Here is a 15,255-nt window from a genome sequence, read left to right on the forward strand (position 1 = left end):
CTATATATATATACCGTATTTATATTTAATGCAGCGCTAGATAGCTTTAAAGCTGGTAATTCAATTACCGGCTTTTGCTTTCTCCTTCACAAACCCGACATGATATGAGCCATGATTACATACAGTAAACCATCTCATATCACCATTTTTTTTGCATATTCCACACTACTAATGTTAGTAGTGTGTATATGCAAAATTTGGGCGTTCTAGCTATTATATTTAAGGGTTAAATGGCGGAAAAAATTGGCGTGGGCTCCCGCACAATTTTCTCCACCAGAGTAGTAAAGCCAGTGACTGAGGGCAGATATTAATAGCCTGGAGAGGGTCCATGGTTATTGGCCCCCCCCCTGGCTAAAAACACCTGCCCCCAGCCACCCCAGAAAAGGCACATCTGGAAGATGCGCCTATTCTGGCACTTGGCCACTCTCTTCCCATTCCCGTGTAGCGGTGGGATATGGGGTAATGAAGGGTTAATGCCACCTTGCAATTGTAAGGTGACATTAAGCCTAATTAATAATGGAGAGGCGTCAATTATGACACCTATCCATTATTAATCCAATTGAAAGAAAGGGTTAAAAAAAATACACACACACATTATTAAAAATTATTTTAATGAAATAAAAACAAAGGTTGTTGTAATTTTTTATTTAACGCCCAGTCCAATCACTGAAGACTCTCGTTCTGTGACAAAAAAAAATAATAAACCAACAATATACTTACCTTCCACAGATCTGTAACGTCCTACGATGTAAATCCTTCTGAAGGGGTTAAAACATTTTGCAGCCAGGAGCTTTGCTAATGCAATGCTACTCCTCGCTGCAAAACCCCGGGGAATGAGTCTAAATATAGATCAATGAGCTATATTTAGCTTCATTTGCGGTGAGGCGCCCTTTGCTGGCTGTTCATAGATCGTGGGAACTTTCCTTGAAAGCTCCCAGGCTCGAGATCATAAGAGGCGCCCTCTGCTGGTTGTCCTCATATGAACTCGAGCCTGGGAGCTTTCTAGGAAAGTTCCCACGATCTATGAACAGCCAGCAGAGGGCGCCTCACCGCAAATGAAGCTAAATATAGCTCATTGATCTATATTTAGACTCATTCCCCGGGGTTTTTCAGCGAGGAGTAGCATTGCACTAGCAAAGCTCCTGGCTGCAAAATGTTTTAACCCCTTCAGAAGGATTTACATCGTTGGACTTTACAGATCTGTGGAAGGTAAGTATATTGTTGGTTTATTATTTTTTTTTTGTTACAGAGCGAGGGTCTTCAGTGATTGGACTGGGCGTTCAATAAAATATTACAACAACCTTTGTTTTTATTTCATTAAAATAATTTTTAATAATGTGTGTGTGTATTTTTTTTAACCCTTTCTTTCAATTGGATTAATAATGGATAGGTGTCATAATTGACGCCTCTCCATTATTAATTAGGCTTAATGTCACCTTACAATTGCAAGGTGGCATTAACCATTCATTACCCCATATCCCACCGCTACACGGGAATGGGAAGAGAGTGGCCAAGTGCCAGAATAGGCGCATCTTCCAGATGTGCCTTTTCTGGGGTGGCTGGGGGCAGGTGTTTTTAGCCAGGGGGGGGCCAATAACCGTGGACCCTCTCCAGGCTATTAATATCTGCCCTCAGTCACTGGCTTTACTACTCTGGCGGAGAAAATTGTGCGGGAGCCCACACCAATTTTTTCCGCCATTTAACCCTTTAAATATAATAGCTAGAACGCCCAAATTTTGCATATACACACTACTAACATTAGTAATGTGGAATATGCAAAAAAAATGGTGATATGAGATGGTTTACTGTATGTAACCAGGTCTCATATCATGTCGGGTTTGTGAAGGAGAAAGCAAAAGCCGGTAATTGAATTACCAGCTTTTAAGCTATCTAGCGCTGCATTAAATATATATATATATATATATATATATATATATATATATAGGTGTCTCCCTGACATATATATATGTATATATACCTATTCTATGTGTATATATCTACTCTCATCTAACCTGTCAGTGTGATTTTACTGTACTCTGCGCTGAATTGCCGGCTTTTCTAAGGACACGGGTGCATAAAAATCGGACAGCACTCGCATGGTGCGAGTGCTGTGCGTTTTTTTTCTCGCACCCATTGACTTGCATTGGCGAGTCTCGTCCGAGAATCTCAGCAATACGCAGCATGCTGCGATTTTTTTCTCAGCCGACACAGATTTTTCTCAGTCCGATTTCGGCTGGGAAAAAAAATCGCAAATGGAGTGTCACATATTGATTAACATTGGTCCGAGTGCAATCCGATTTTTTATCGGATTGCACTCGTCCGTTTTCCTCACAAGTGGAAAGGGGCCCTAATGGTCATGTATTTGTAGCGATGGTTGGAATGGTCATGTATTTGTAGCGGTGGTGGAAATGGTCATGTATTTGTAGCGATGTTGGGAATGGTGGTGTATTTGTAGCGGTGGTGGGAATGGTCATGTATTGTAGCAGTAGTGGGAATGGTCATGTATTTGTAGCGGTGGTGGGAATGGTCGTGTATTTGTAGCGATGGTGGGAATGGTCATGTATTGTAGCAGTAGTGGGAATGGTCATGTATTTGTAGCGGTGGTTGAAATGGTCGGGTATTTGTAGCGATGGTGGGAATGGTCGTGTATTTGTAGCGATGGTGGGAATGGTCGTGTATTTGTAGTGATGGTGGGAATGGTCGTTTATTTGTAGCAGTGGTGGGAATGGTCATGTACTTGTAGTGGCGGGAATGGTCGGGTATTTGTAGCGATGGTGGGAATGGTCGTGTATTTGTAGCGATGGTGGGAATGGTCATGTATTTGTAGTGATGGTGGGAATGGTCGTTTATTTGTAGCAGTGGTGGGAATGGTCATGTACTTGTAGTGGCGGGAATGGTCGGGTATTTGTAGCGATGGTGGGAATGGTCATGTATTTGTAGCGGTGTAGGGAATGGTCGTGTATTTTTAGCAGTGGTGGGAATGGTCATGTATTTGTAGCAGAGGTGGGAATGGTCATGTATTTGTAGCAGTGGGAATGGTCGGGTATTTGCAGTAGTGGCGGGAATGGTCGGGTATTTGTAGTGGTGGTTGAAATGGTCGGGTATTTGTAGCAGTGGTGGGAATGGTCGTGTATTTGTAGCGGTGGTGGGAATGGTCATGTATTGTAGCGGTGGTGGGAATGGTCGTGTATTTGTAGCAGTGGTGGGAATGGTCATGTATTGTAGCGGTGGTGGGAATGGTCGTGTATTTGTAGCGGTGGTGGGAATGGTCGTGTATTTATAGTGGTGGTGGGAATGGTCGTGTATTTGTAGCAGTGGTGGGAATGGTCGTGTATTTGTAGCAGTGGTGGGAATGGTCATGTATTGTAGCGGTGGTGGGAATGGTCGTGTATTTGTAGCGGTGGTGGGAATGGTCGTGTATTTATAGTGGTGGTGGGAATGGTCATGTATTTGTAGCAGTTGTGGGAATGGTCGTGTATTTGTAGCAGTGGTGGGAATGGTCATGTATTGTAGCGGTGGTGGGAATGGTCGTGTATTTGTAGCGGTGGTGGGAATGGTCGTGTATTTATAGCGGTGGTGGGAATGGTCGTGTATTTGTAGCGGTGGTGGGAATGGTCGTGTATTTGTAGCGGTGGTGGGAATGGTCATGTATTTGTAGCAGTAGGAATGGTCGTGTATTTGTAGCGGTGGTGGGAATGGTCATGTATTTGTAGCAGTAGGAATGGTCGTGTATTTGTAGCGGTGGTGGGAATGGTCATGTATTTGTAGCAGTAGGAATGGTCGTGTATTGTAGCGGTGGTGGGAATGGTCGTGTATTTGTAGCGGTGGTGGGAATGGTCATGTATTTGTAGCGGTGGTGGGAATGGTCATGTATTGTAGCAGTGGTGGGAATGGTCGTGTATTTGTAGCAGTGGTGGGAATGGTCATGTATTTGTAGCTGTGGTGGGAATGGTCGTGTATTTGTAGCGGTGGTGGGAATGGTCATGTATTTGTAGCGGTGGTGGGAATGGTCATGTATTGTAGCAGTGGTGGGAATGGTCGTGTATTTGTAGCAGTGGTGGGAATGGTCGTGTATTTGTAGCGGTGGTGGGAATGGTCATGTATTTGTAGCGGTGGTGGGAATGGTCATGTATTGTAGCAGTGGTGGGAATGGTCGTGTATTTGTAGCAGTGGTGGGAATGGTCATGTATTTGTAGCTGTGGTGGGAATGGTCGTGTATTTGTAGCGGTGGTGGGAATGGTCATGTATTTGTAGCGGTGGTGGGAATGGTCATGTATTGTAGCAGTGGTGGGAATGGTCGTGTATTTGTAGCTGTGGTGGGAATGGTCGTGTATTTGTAGCGGTGGTGGGAATGGTCATGTATTTGTAGCGGTGGTGGGAATGGTCATGTATTGTAGCAGTGGTGGGAATGGTCGTGTATTTGTAGCAGTGGTGGGAATGGTCATGTATTGTAGCAGTGGTGGGAATGGACATGTATTGTAGCAGTGGTGGGAATGGTCATGTATTTGTAGCAGTTGTGGGAATGGTCGTGTATTTGTAGCGGTGGTGGGAATGGACATGTATTGTAGCAGTGGTGGGAATGGTCGTGTATTTGTAGCAGTTGTGGGAATGGTCGTGTATTTGTAGCAGTGGTGGGAATGGTCGTGTATTTGTAGCGATGGTGGGAATGGTCGTGTATTGTAGCAGTGGTGGGAATGGTCGTGTATTGTAGCGGTGGTGGGAATGGTCGTGTATTTGTAGCGGTGGTGGGAATGGACATGTATTGTAGCAGTGGTGGGAATGGTCGTGTATTGTAGCGGTGGTGGGAATGGTCGTGTATTTGTAGCGATGGTGGGAATGGTCGTGTATTTGTAGCAGTAGGAATGGTCATGTATTTGTAGCGGTGGTGGGAATGGTCATGTATTTGTAGCAGTAGGAATGGTCGTGTATTTGTAGCGGTGGTGGGAATGGTCGTGTATTTGTAGCAGTAGGAATGGTCGTGTATTTGTAGCGGTGGTGGGAATGGTCGTGTATTTGTAGCAGTAGGAATGGTCATGTATTTGTAGCGGTGGTGGGAATGGTCGTGTATTTGTAGCAGTAGGAATGGTCGTGTATTTGTAGCAGTAGGAATGGTCATGTATTTGTAGCGGTGGTGGGAATGGTCATGTATTTGTAGCAGTAGGAATGGTCGTGTATTTGTAGCAGTAGGAATGGTCATGTATTTGTAGCGGTGGTGGGAATGGTCATGTATTTGTAGCAGTAGGAATGGTCGTGTATTTGTAGCAGTAGGAATGGTCATGTATTTGTAGCGGTGGTGGGAATGGTCGTGTATTTGTAGCAGTGGTGGGAATGGTCGTGTATTTGTAGCAGTAGGAATGGTCGGGTATTTGTAGCAGTGGTGGGAATGGTCGTGTATTTGTAGCGGTGGTGGGAATGGACATGTATTGTAGCGGTGGTGGGAATGGTCATGTATTGTAGCAGTGGTGGGAATGGTCGTGTATTTGTAGCAGTAGGAATGGTCGTGTATTGTAGCAGTTGTGGGAATGGTCGTGTATTGTAGCAGTGGTGGGAATGGTCATGTATTGTAGCAGTGGTGGGAATGGTCGTGTATTGTAGCAGTGGTGGGAATGGTCGTGTATTTGTAGCAGTAGGAATGGTCGTGTATTGTAGCAGTTGTGGGAATGGTCGTGTATTGTAGCAGTGGTGGGAATGGTCATGTATTGTAGCAGTGGTGGGAATGGTCGTGTATTGTAGCAGTGGTGGGAATGGTCGTGTATTTGTAGTGGTGGTGGGAATGGTCGTGTATTGTAGCGGTGGTGGGAATGGTCGTGTATTTGTAGCAGTAGGAATGGTCGTGTATTGTAGCAGTTGTGGGAATGGTCGTGTATTGTAGCAGTGGTGGGAATGGTCATGTATTGTAGCAGTGGTGGGAATGGTCGTGTATTGTAGCAGTGGTGGGAATGGTCATGTATTGTAGCAGTGGTGGGAATGGTCATGTATTGTAGCAGTGGTGGGAATGGTCGTGTATTTGTAGCGATGGTGGAAATGGTCATGTATTGTAGCGATGGTGGAAATGGTCATGTATTGTAGCCGTGGTGTGAAAGAGCATAAATTCTTCACGGTCAGTATAAATTTGCACATATTGCTGATATTTTTCAGTGATGCACGTTATACATTTAGATTCCTTCCGTACAAAACCAGAAGAGAGAGTGACAAATCGCAGCTCGATATCTCGCGCTTTTCCCGGCTTTGATATGGGTCATCGTGGTCCGTTAGGAGTCAAGGTGAGCAGGAAAGTGTAGAGCTAAGAAAGTCTGTGACCTCGCGAGCACCTCGCCGGCAGAGAATGAAGTGGCTGTTAGAAGGGCTTCACCCAGGATTATAGATTGTGAACAGGCGGTATTGTTGGGAGTCATTTTAGGGCAGGACGCACAGGGATAATTGGATTGAAGGTAATGGGCGCCCCGCTGAGGAGTTTGTGACAAAGAAGCAGACACATCACCTAAGTGACCGGCAATCACAAGGACATCAAACCTCCGGTGCACACGGCGTATAGAAGAGAAACTGCAGGAAAATAAAGCTTCTCTCTGGCCAGCGCCGGGCATAAAGCTCTGTACTGAACACCCACATTCAGGGAGAAGTGTAGAGGTAAAGCCCGCCAGTGGTACAGAAGACCCCACACCAACTCTTCACTCCCGGTTCACGGCAGGTCACATCTAATGGGACGAGCATTGAGCAGGGGGTCGGACGCCATGACCCTGGAGGTCACTTCCAACTTCAATATTCTATGGACGAATCAGATTCGCTACAAATGAACCCCGAAAACATTGGCTTATGGTGAACATAAACTTCATGGCAGCCACGGGTCGCTCTGCTGTTTCCTTCAGAGGAAGGGATGGGGGTAAAAAAGATGGAAATACATCCTGTCACCTGTCCTGGACCCTCAACTTTCCGTATGTCAGCTCCGCTCCCTGCTCCATTGTGGCAGTTAATGATTGTGGCCATGCATCATCACCCCCAATGACACTTGAGGACAACGTATATAATAATGTGTTAACCCCTTCACTTCCCCCCATTAATTGGGATCTGGAGAAATCTTAGTGTATAACAAACTTTTTTCTGTTTCATGGCAACTGAGGGAGGGACCAAAGCGAAGCTGCCAAATCCCGAGATCCTGCCCCAAATAAAGCTCGGCAGACTCACTCATCTCATTTCTTTTCTGTCAATGATATTATAGCAAAGACTATGAGCAGCCGCAACTTGGGAAATGTCCCAGGACAATACAATGTGTTTTTATCAGTGACGTCCATTTCTTTTTTTTACATTAATGGGTCCAAAATTCCGAGTAGATACAATATAATATAAATCTTTATAGAAAATGTTTGCTTCTTAATAATATATAAAAGCTTCGAACCCTAGTATCGAGATCATCGATAGTTATTCTCCTCGTCGTAGATGGAGACGGTCAGATGTCAGACGCACTTTTGTAATTTACTGCTTATTAAAATTTGCAGGTGATCTTGAGATGGAAACACTTTTCTTTTTTCACCTCGTTACCTAGGAGACTGACCGCCGCTGTGATCTAGCCAATGCTGGCCGGGGTCAGGAGGCAGCTGTCAGTCCAGGAATTCTGGCAGCTTCAGAAAACAATAGAAAAAAAGAGTCTGTAAGCGCTGCGCATGTGCTACTGTGTAGCAGCAGTGGTCGGTCCCCAAGGTAACAAGTTATAAAAAAATAAAAAATAAAAGGAAAAGACAAGTATTAATATCTCAAGATTGGCTGAAAATGTTAATAAGCAGTACATTTCTTGCATTTATAGGCTCTATCCAACAATATCCAAATATATAAAAATGGGAATAAACACTTTAAATAATTGTGGTTGCTGGCAGCCACCACTAGGGGGAGCCAAGCTGTACACTGTACAGAGAGAGCTGGGTCTTTGAGCTCTGATAGTTCATAGTAAATGCAGCGAAATAGTACAATGACATATGAAGGGTTAATAAACCCGCTGTGTGCCTGTATTATTGATCTAATCCAACATTTAGCACCGGAGCAACACATGACTGCAGCATCGGTGGCTTTAGTTATTCAATTTTATATTCATTGTAGCAAAAGAAAGCAAAGTATTTCGGAGACATACGCAGCCCCGAAAGTCTATACAATGTAACTATATTGCATTACCCACAAATAACATTTGATATTTTGTCTGTAAACTTCCCGCTTCCAACCCGATACATTGTGGATAGATGGTTTAGAAGTAAAGACTGCGTAAATAAAAAAAAAATAATAAAACATCCAAACACGGTGGAAATTGTTACCTACAGTGAGCGCGATGTGTCTCCAGGCGAGCGCCGGGGGACGAACATAAAACATTCTACCTGACAGATGACAAGTCACCGAACTGGTCAATAGAGAGAAGTGGCCGGTAATAGGCCACAAAGCCCCCGCGTACCCGACCCTGGTTAGGGGTCCTTACAAAAGCTCTGCAGCCTCCTCTCCTCAAAAATCGCCCCCCCGTCTTCTCCCCATTGTTATTTTTTTTTTTTTTGCTTTATATTATTTATTCGAATCCCACAATCTACCTCCTGCATGTCGCCCGACTTTCAGAAAAGCAATTTCAAGCCCTGAGAACGGGAAAAGCAAAAATCAAAACACACACAAAAAAAGAAAAATTGGGGAAAAAAATATATATATTAAAAAAAAGAAATAAGACAACAGGAAAAAAAGGAGATTAATCAAGATCTACAAGATCAGGAATATATGTAGAATAGTAATAGACATTATTATTACAATTTGCTGATTTCCTATATAACTTTAGGAAGTTTCTACTAAATGGATATTATATGACATAATAATAATAATAATAATAATAATAATAATAATTATATTATTATTATTATTATATATGACACCTCCATCGTAAAGAGACTTAATTCACCATTGTTCTATCACAAGTGAATTTTGGGATCACTCTTATTTGGGATCAGTGAACCCCAAGCAATTAACCTGTAGATAGAGGGTTAATATATTCCGCATGAAAAACCCCTGTAAGGAGAAAAAAAATAACTACCGTAAATAGTTTTATGGTAACATCCATTTCTAAAAGTAGCGTTTATGATACATAAACAAAAAAAACAAGATCAATTTTTGTTGATACAGCGCCGCCCTAGTCCAAAGGCCGTTTCTGGTACTGCAGCCAAATTTTTTTTAAGTAATCGAGGCGATGTAATCATGAAGCATATTCTACGGTAAAAACAAGCTGCTGTTTATGGAAGAAAATAAATCCCCTTAACAGACAACAGTTACGTTGGGATTTATTCTCCTCTTGTTCGGAGTCCAGAGGGGGTCGTCAACAGCTGCTTCTTTTTAGAGCAGTTTGGTTATCAACAAGTTCACGTACAGGGGAAGAGGGGAATACAGGTCTCATTTTATTTATGTAAACAGGATGATACTTTTGCAGCCGAGACCAGCAGGGAAAGGGTTGTGGAATGGTGTCAGACTGTTTAACAGTACAGGTACATCTCACAAAATTAGAAAATCATCAAAAAGTACAAAAAGTGAATCTCCTATATTCTATAGAGTCATTACACACAGAGTGATCTATTTCACGTGTTTATTTCTGTTAATGTCAAGAGGAAGATGAGACACCAGACCCAACAATGCAGACGAGCTGAAGGCTGCTATCAAAGCAACCTGGGCTTCCATAACACCTCAGCAGCGCCACAAGCTGATCGCCTCCATGCCACGCCGCATTGATGCAGTAAATGATGCACAAGGAGCCCCAACCAAGTATTGAGGGAATTTACTGAACATACATTTCAGTAGACCAACATTCTGGATTTTAAAATAATTTTTCCAGCTGGTGTTATAAAGTATTCTAATTTACTGAGATAATGACTTTAGGGTTCTCATTGGCTGTAAGCCATAATCATCAACATTAACAGGAATAAACACGTGAAATAGATCACTCTGTGTGTAATGACTCTATAAACTATGTGAGTTTCACTTTTTATATTGAAGAACTGAAATAAATTCACTTTTTGATGATATTCTCATTTTGTGAGATGCACCTGTAAGTCTAAAGCTCTGATTCATCAAAGAGATTGTAGCAGAATTCTAGCGTAAATTGCTTGGAAAAGTCACAAAATCTTTGCGGAGCGCGGAGTTACACATAAATTTGTTAAGTGTTGGAAGTTTTCACACCAGTTTCATCAAAAAGGTTTGATGCTGGGGCAGGATGGGGGTAGGACGCCAAGGGTTAAGCTGGTCCATCAGAGCTTGATTGGACAAGGATCTATCACTATAAATGGTTCCCCGACCCATGAGCAACAAGAACTACAAGGCTCAGATGGGCTGAAGTTATTCCAAGTCTTCTGAACCCCAGATGACAAGTGAAAGTGACCGGAGTCTCCGGAGAACAGTGAAAAGACAAAGTATCAAATAATGTCTTAAACACTTGAAAAGTATCAATAAACAATGCAATGCCCACCACGAGCATTCCCATCCAAGTCTTAGCCCATTATGCAGAGAGGTCGGGGAGTCAGAGCTCCTGCGGAAATGCTATTTAGGAACCTACGAAAGTGTGATCTGACACCCCCCAAACAGCATTACAGGGGGGTGATCATTGTGCAGGGGTCATACAGGAGTGTTCCCGTCAGATTTGGATATTAAGATGTTGTGACAGCGAGTTCAGATTCGCCGCGACCCTCCGAATGACGAGCTGGAGAAAGAAAATCTAAAGCAAAGAGAAAATGTAGAAACTGTGCAAAGACAGATCAAAATCTTTATTAGTCGCTTCCTGACAGGCGGCTCATTTAAATCAACGCTAATCTAATTTTTTTTTTTTTTTAATTTTATAATGTGACGGCGCTCCATTCTGACGACTGCCTAAAAATGGTATATTTATCACATCAAAACAAATAGAAGTTCAGGTGACGAATATTAAAAATTACCATAGATTATGCAATTTACCCCATGCAAATGGATTACTGTAATTAGGAACGGCTGAGAGTGGAGCGGGCGGCAGATGGAAGGGAAAGATGCAGGAAATCAGAAAACTTAAATGTGAAATTAAAGCGCGCAAAGAAAAAAGTAACACAAGTAACACTGACCAGACTGCATGACGGAAAGGAACAAGTCCTCCAAACTCTACTGTATATATTACATGGAAAAATGGATCACACAGATAAACAATACAAAATGGGAAAAAAATATTAAAATTTTGTATCATTATAGTTTTATTACATGAAGCAGTATTATAGTAGCTATATTTGTGTACATAGGGAACAGTATTATAGTAGTTATATTCTTGTACATAGGAGCAGTATTATAGTAGTTATATTCTTGTACATATGAGCAGCATTATAGTAGATATATTCTTGTATATAGGGGCAGTATTATAGTAGTTATATTCTTGTACATAGGGGCAGTATTATAGTAGTTGTATTCTTGTACATGGGGGCAGTATTATATTAGTTATATTCTTGTACTTAGGGGCAGTATTATAGTAGTTATATTCTTGTACATAGGACCAGTATTATAGTAGATATCTCCTTGTATATAGGGGGCAGTATTATAGTAGTAATATTATTGTACTTAGGGGCAGTATTATAGTAGTTATATTCTTGTACATAGGAGCAGTATTATAGTAGTTATATTCTTGTACATAGGACCAGTATTATAGTAGCTATATTCATGTACATAGGGGGCAGTATTATAGTAGTAATATTATTGTACATAGGAGCAGTATTATAGTAGTTATATTATTGTACATAGGAGCAGTATTATAGTAGTTATATTCTTGTACATAGGGCAATATTATAGTAGTTATATTCTTGTACATAGGAGCAGTATTATAGTAGTTATATTATTGTACATAGGAGCAGTATTATAGTAGTTATATTCTTGTACATAGGAGCAGTATTATAGTAGTTATATTCTTGTACATAGGGGCAGTATTATAGTAGTTATATTCTTGTACATAGGAGCAGTATTATAGTAGTTATATTCCTTGTACATAGGAGCAGTGTTATAGTAGTTATATTCTTGTACATAGGGGGCAGTATTATAGTAGTTATATTCTTGTACATGGGGCAGTATTATAGTAGTTATATTCTTGTACATAGGACCAGTATTATAGTAGTTATATTCTTGTACATAGGGCAGTATTATAGTAGTTATATTCTTGTGCATAGGGGCAGTATTATAGTAGATATATTCTTGTACATAGGGGCAGTATTATAGTAGTTATATTCTTGTACATAGGGGCAGTATTATAGTAGTTATATTCTTGTGCATAGGAGCAGTATTATAGTAGTTATATTCTTGTACATAGAGGCAGTATTATAGTAGTTATATTCTTGTACATAGGAGCAGTATTATAGTAGTTATATTCTTGTACATAGGAGCAGTATTATAGTAGTTATATTCTTGTACATAGGAGCAGTATTATAGTAGTTATATTCTTGTACATAGGGGGCAGTATTATAGTAGTTATATTCTTGTACATAGGGGCAGTATTATAGTAGTTATATTCTTGTACATAGGAGCAGTATTATAGTAGTTATATTTTTGTACATAGGAACAGTATTATAGTATTGCAAAAAGTGCTGTGTTATAATACCTAGAAAACAGTCAGCAATCAGATATGCGAAGATAATTTTCCATGTATAGCTATATATACAGCGAGTTAAGACAATGTCCGGATTTTCTCCGGTCTCTGCCTTCTCGTTTTTCCTCTGACGATGGCTGATTCATGAGGGAAGCTGCAGCTGCTCTTTAATGCTGTGAACTTCAGGGTGTGACAATAAAAAGTTGCTGATTTCCGTTCCGCAGTCCTCGGTTCACCAAGACTTCATAAAACTGTGGATTAACATTCATTGGCTTCATTCCTAAAGGCGAACTGCACAGTCAAGGAAGTGACTCTTGCCAAGAAAGCATCATGGTAAGTATGTGTCGGACCGCTGGGAAATATTTTAAGCGAACAACTTGAATACGACGATGTTTTCACATTTCACAGAAAAAAAAAATAGAATATAATTTTGCATGGATTTAAAGGGTAACCGACCGTACTTACAAGTAACTTTTCAGAATATTCCATCCTGTGCTTACATCAGGAATAACTATTTCAGGCCATTTTATGACATGTATTATACATTTTTACTAGATTTTGCCTTTGCAAATTCTCTCTCTAAATTTGCAATAAAGTTTGATGCGAGAGGGAGGAAAATCTTAGCTCCCCGAACACAGCACAGCGCACAGAAGGATTCCTGCACTTTATTAATTTTTTAGCTCTCAGAAACAAGGAGCAGCACAGATGACATCACACAACAGCACAGACGACATCATACGGCAGCACAGACGACATCATACGGCAGCACAGACGACATCATACGGCAGCACAGGCGACATCATACGGCAGCACAGACGACATCATACGGCAGCACAGGCGACATCATACGGCAGCACAGACGACATCATACGGCAGCACAGACGACATCATACGGCAGCACAGGCGACATCATACGGCAGCACAGAAGACATCATACGGCAGCACAGACGACATCATACGGCAGCACAGACGACATCATACAGCAGCACAGACGACATCATACGGCAGCACAGACGACATCATACGGCAGCACAGACGACATCATACGGCAGCACAGACGACATCATACGGCAGCACAGACGACATCATACGGCAGCACAGACGACATCATACAGCAGTACAGACGACATCATACGGCAGCACAGACGACATCATACGGCAGCACAGACGACATCATACAGCAGCACAGACGACATCACACGGCAGCACAGATGACATCATACAGCAGCACAGACGACATCATACGGCAGCACAGATGACATCATACAGCAGCACAGACGACATCATACGGCAGCACAGACGACATCATACAGCAGCACAGACGACTGTTATGTTTGCTAATGACAGGTGTTATGAAGGATATCCAGAAACACAGTGTGCTTAGCGATCAGAGCGCACACAGTGATCTGACAAATACCCAAAAATACAAGAACGAGCTCTGAGACGTGGAAACTCTGTAGACTGCACACCAGATCCTATCCTAAACACAACTAAAAGCGGCTGTGGATTGCGCCTAACAACTACCTAGGCAACTCGGCACAGCCTAAGAAACTAGCTAGCCTGAAGATAGAAAAATAGGCCTGACTTGCCCCAGAGAAATTCCCCAAAGGAAAAGGCAGCCCCCCACATATAATGACTGTGAGTAAGATGAAAAGACAAAACGTAGGGATGAAATTGATTCAGCAAAGTGGGGCCCGATATTCTAGGACAGAGCGAGGACAGTAAAGCAAACTTTGCAGTCTACAAAAAACCCTAAAGCAAAACCACGCAAAGGGGGCAAAAAAAAACCCACCGTGCCGAACTAACGGCACGGCGGTACACCCTTTGCGTCTCAGAGCTTCCAGCAAAACAAAAGACAAGCTGGACAGAAAAAAAGCAACAAAAAAGCAAAAAGCACTTAGCTATACAGAGCAGCAGGTCACAGGAACAATCAGGAGAAGCTCAGATCCAACACTGAAACATTGACAAGGAGCAAGGATAGCAGCATCAGGCGGAGTTAAGTAATGAAGCAGTTAACGAGCTCACCAGAACACCTGAGGGAGGAAGCTCAGAAGCTACAGTACCACTTGTGACCACAGGAGTGAATTCAGCCACAGAATTCACAACAGACGACATCACACGGCAGCACAGACGACATCATACGGCAGCACAGACGACATCATACGGCAGCACAGACGACATCATACAGCAGCACAGACGACATCACACGGCAGCACAGACGACATCATACGGCAGCACAGACATCACACGGCAGCACAGACAACCTCATACAGCAGCACAGACGGCATCATACGGCAGCACAGACGACATCATACGGCAGCACAGACGACATCATACGGCAGCACAGACGACATCACATGGCAGCACAGACGACATCACACGGCAGCACAGACGACATCACACGGCAGCATCACACGGCAGCACAGATGACAACATACAGCAGCACAGACGACAACATACGGCAGCACAGACGACATCATACGGCAGCACAGACAACCTCATACAGCAGCACAGACAACATCATACGGCAGCACAGACGACATCATACGGCAGCACAGACAACATCATACGGCAGCACAGACGACATCATACGGCAGCACAGACGACATCATACGGCAGCACAGACGACATCATACGGCAGCAGAGACAACATTATACGGCAGCAC

The 15,255-nt window shown here is 42.5% G+C and overlaps 1 protein-coding gene across 2 annotated transcripts in view; it reads right to left on the bottom strand.

Annotated features, from left to right (window-relative positions):
- PCDH11X (protocadherin 11 X-linked) overlaps nt 1-15,255 on the bottom strand; it is a 1,941,173-nt gene that overhangs the window by 1,312,752 nt on the left and 613,166 nt on the right. The window lies entirely within an intron of this gene.

Source organism: Ranitomeya imitator, chromosome 2, assembly GCF_032444005.1.
Source record: "Ranitomeya imitator isolate aRanImi1 chromosome 2, aRanImi1.pri, whole genome shotgun sequence".
NCBI classification, from domain to species: Eukaryota; Metazoa; Chordata; class Amphibia; order Anura; family Dendrobatidae; genus Ranitomeya; species Ranitomeya imitator.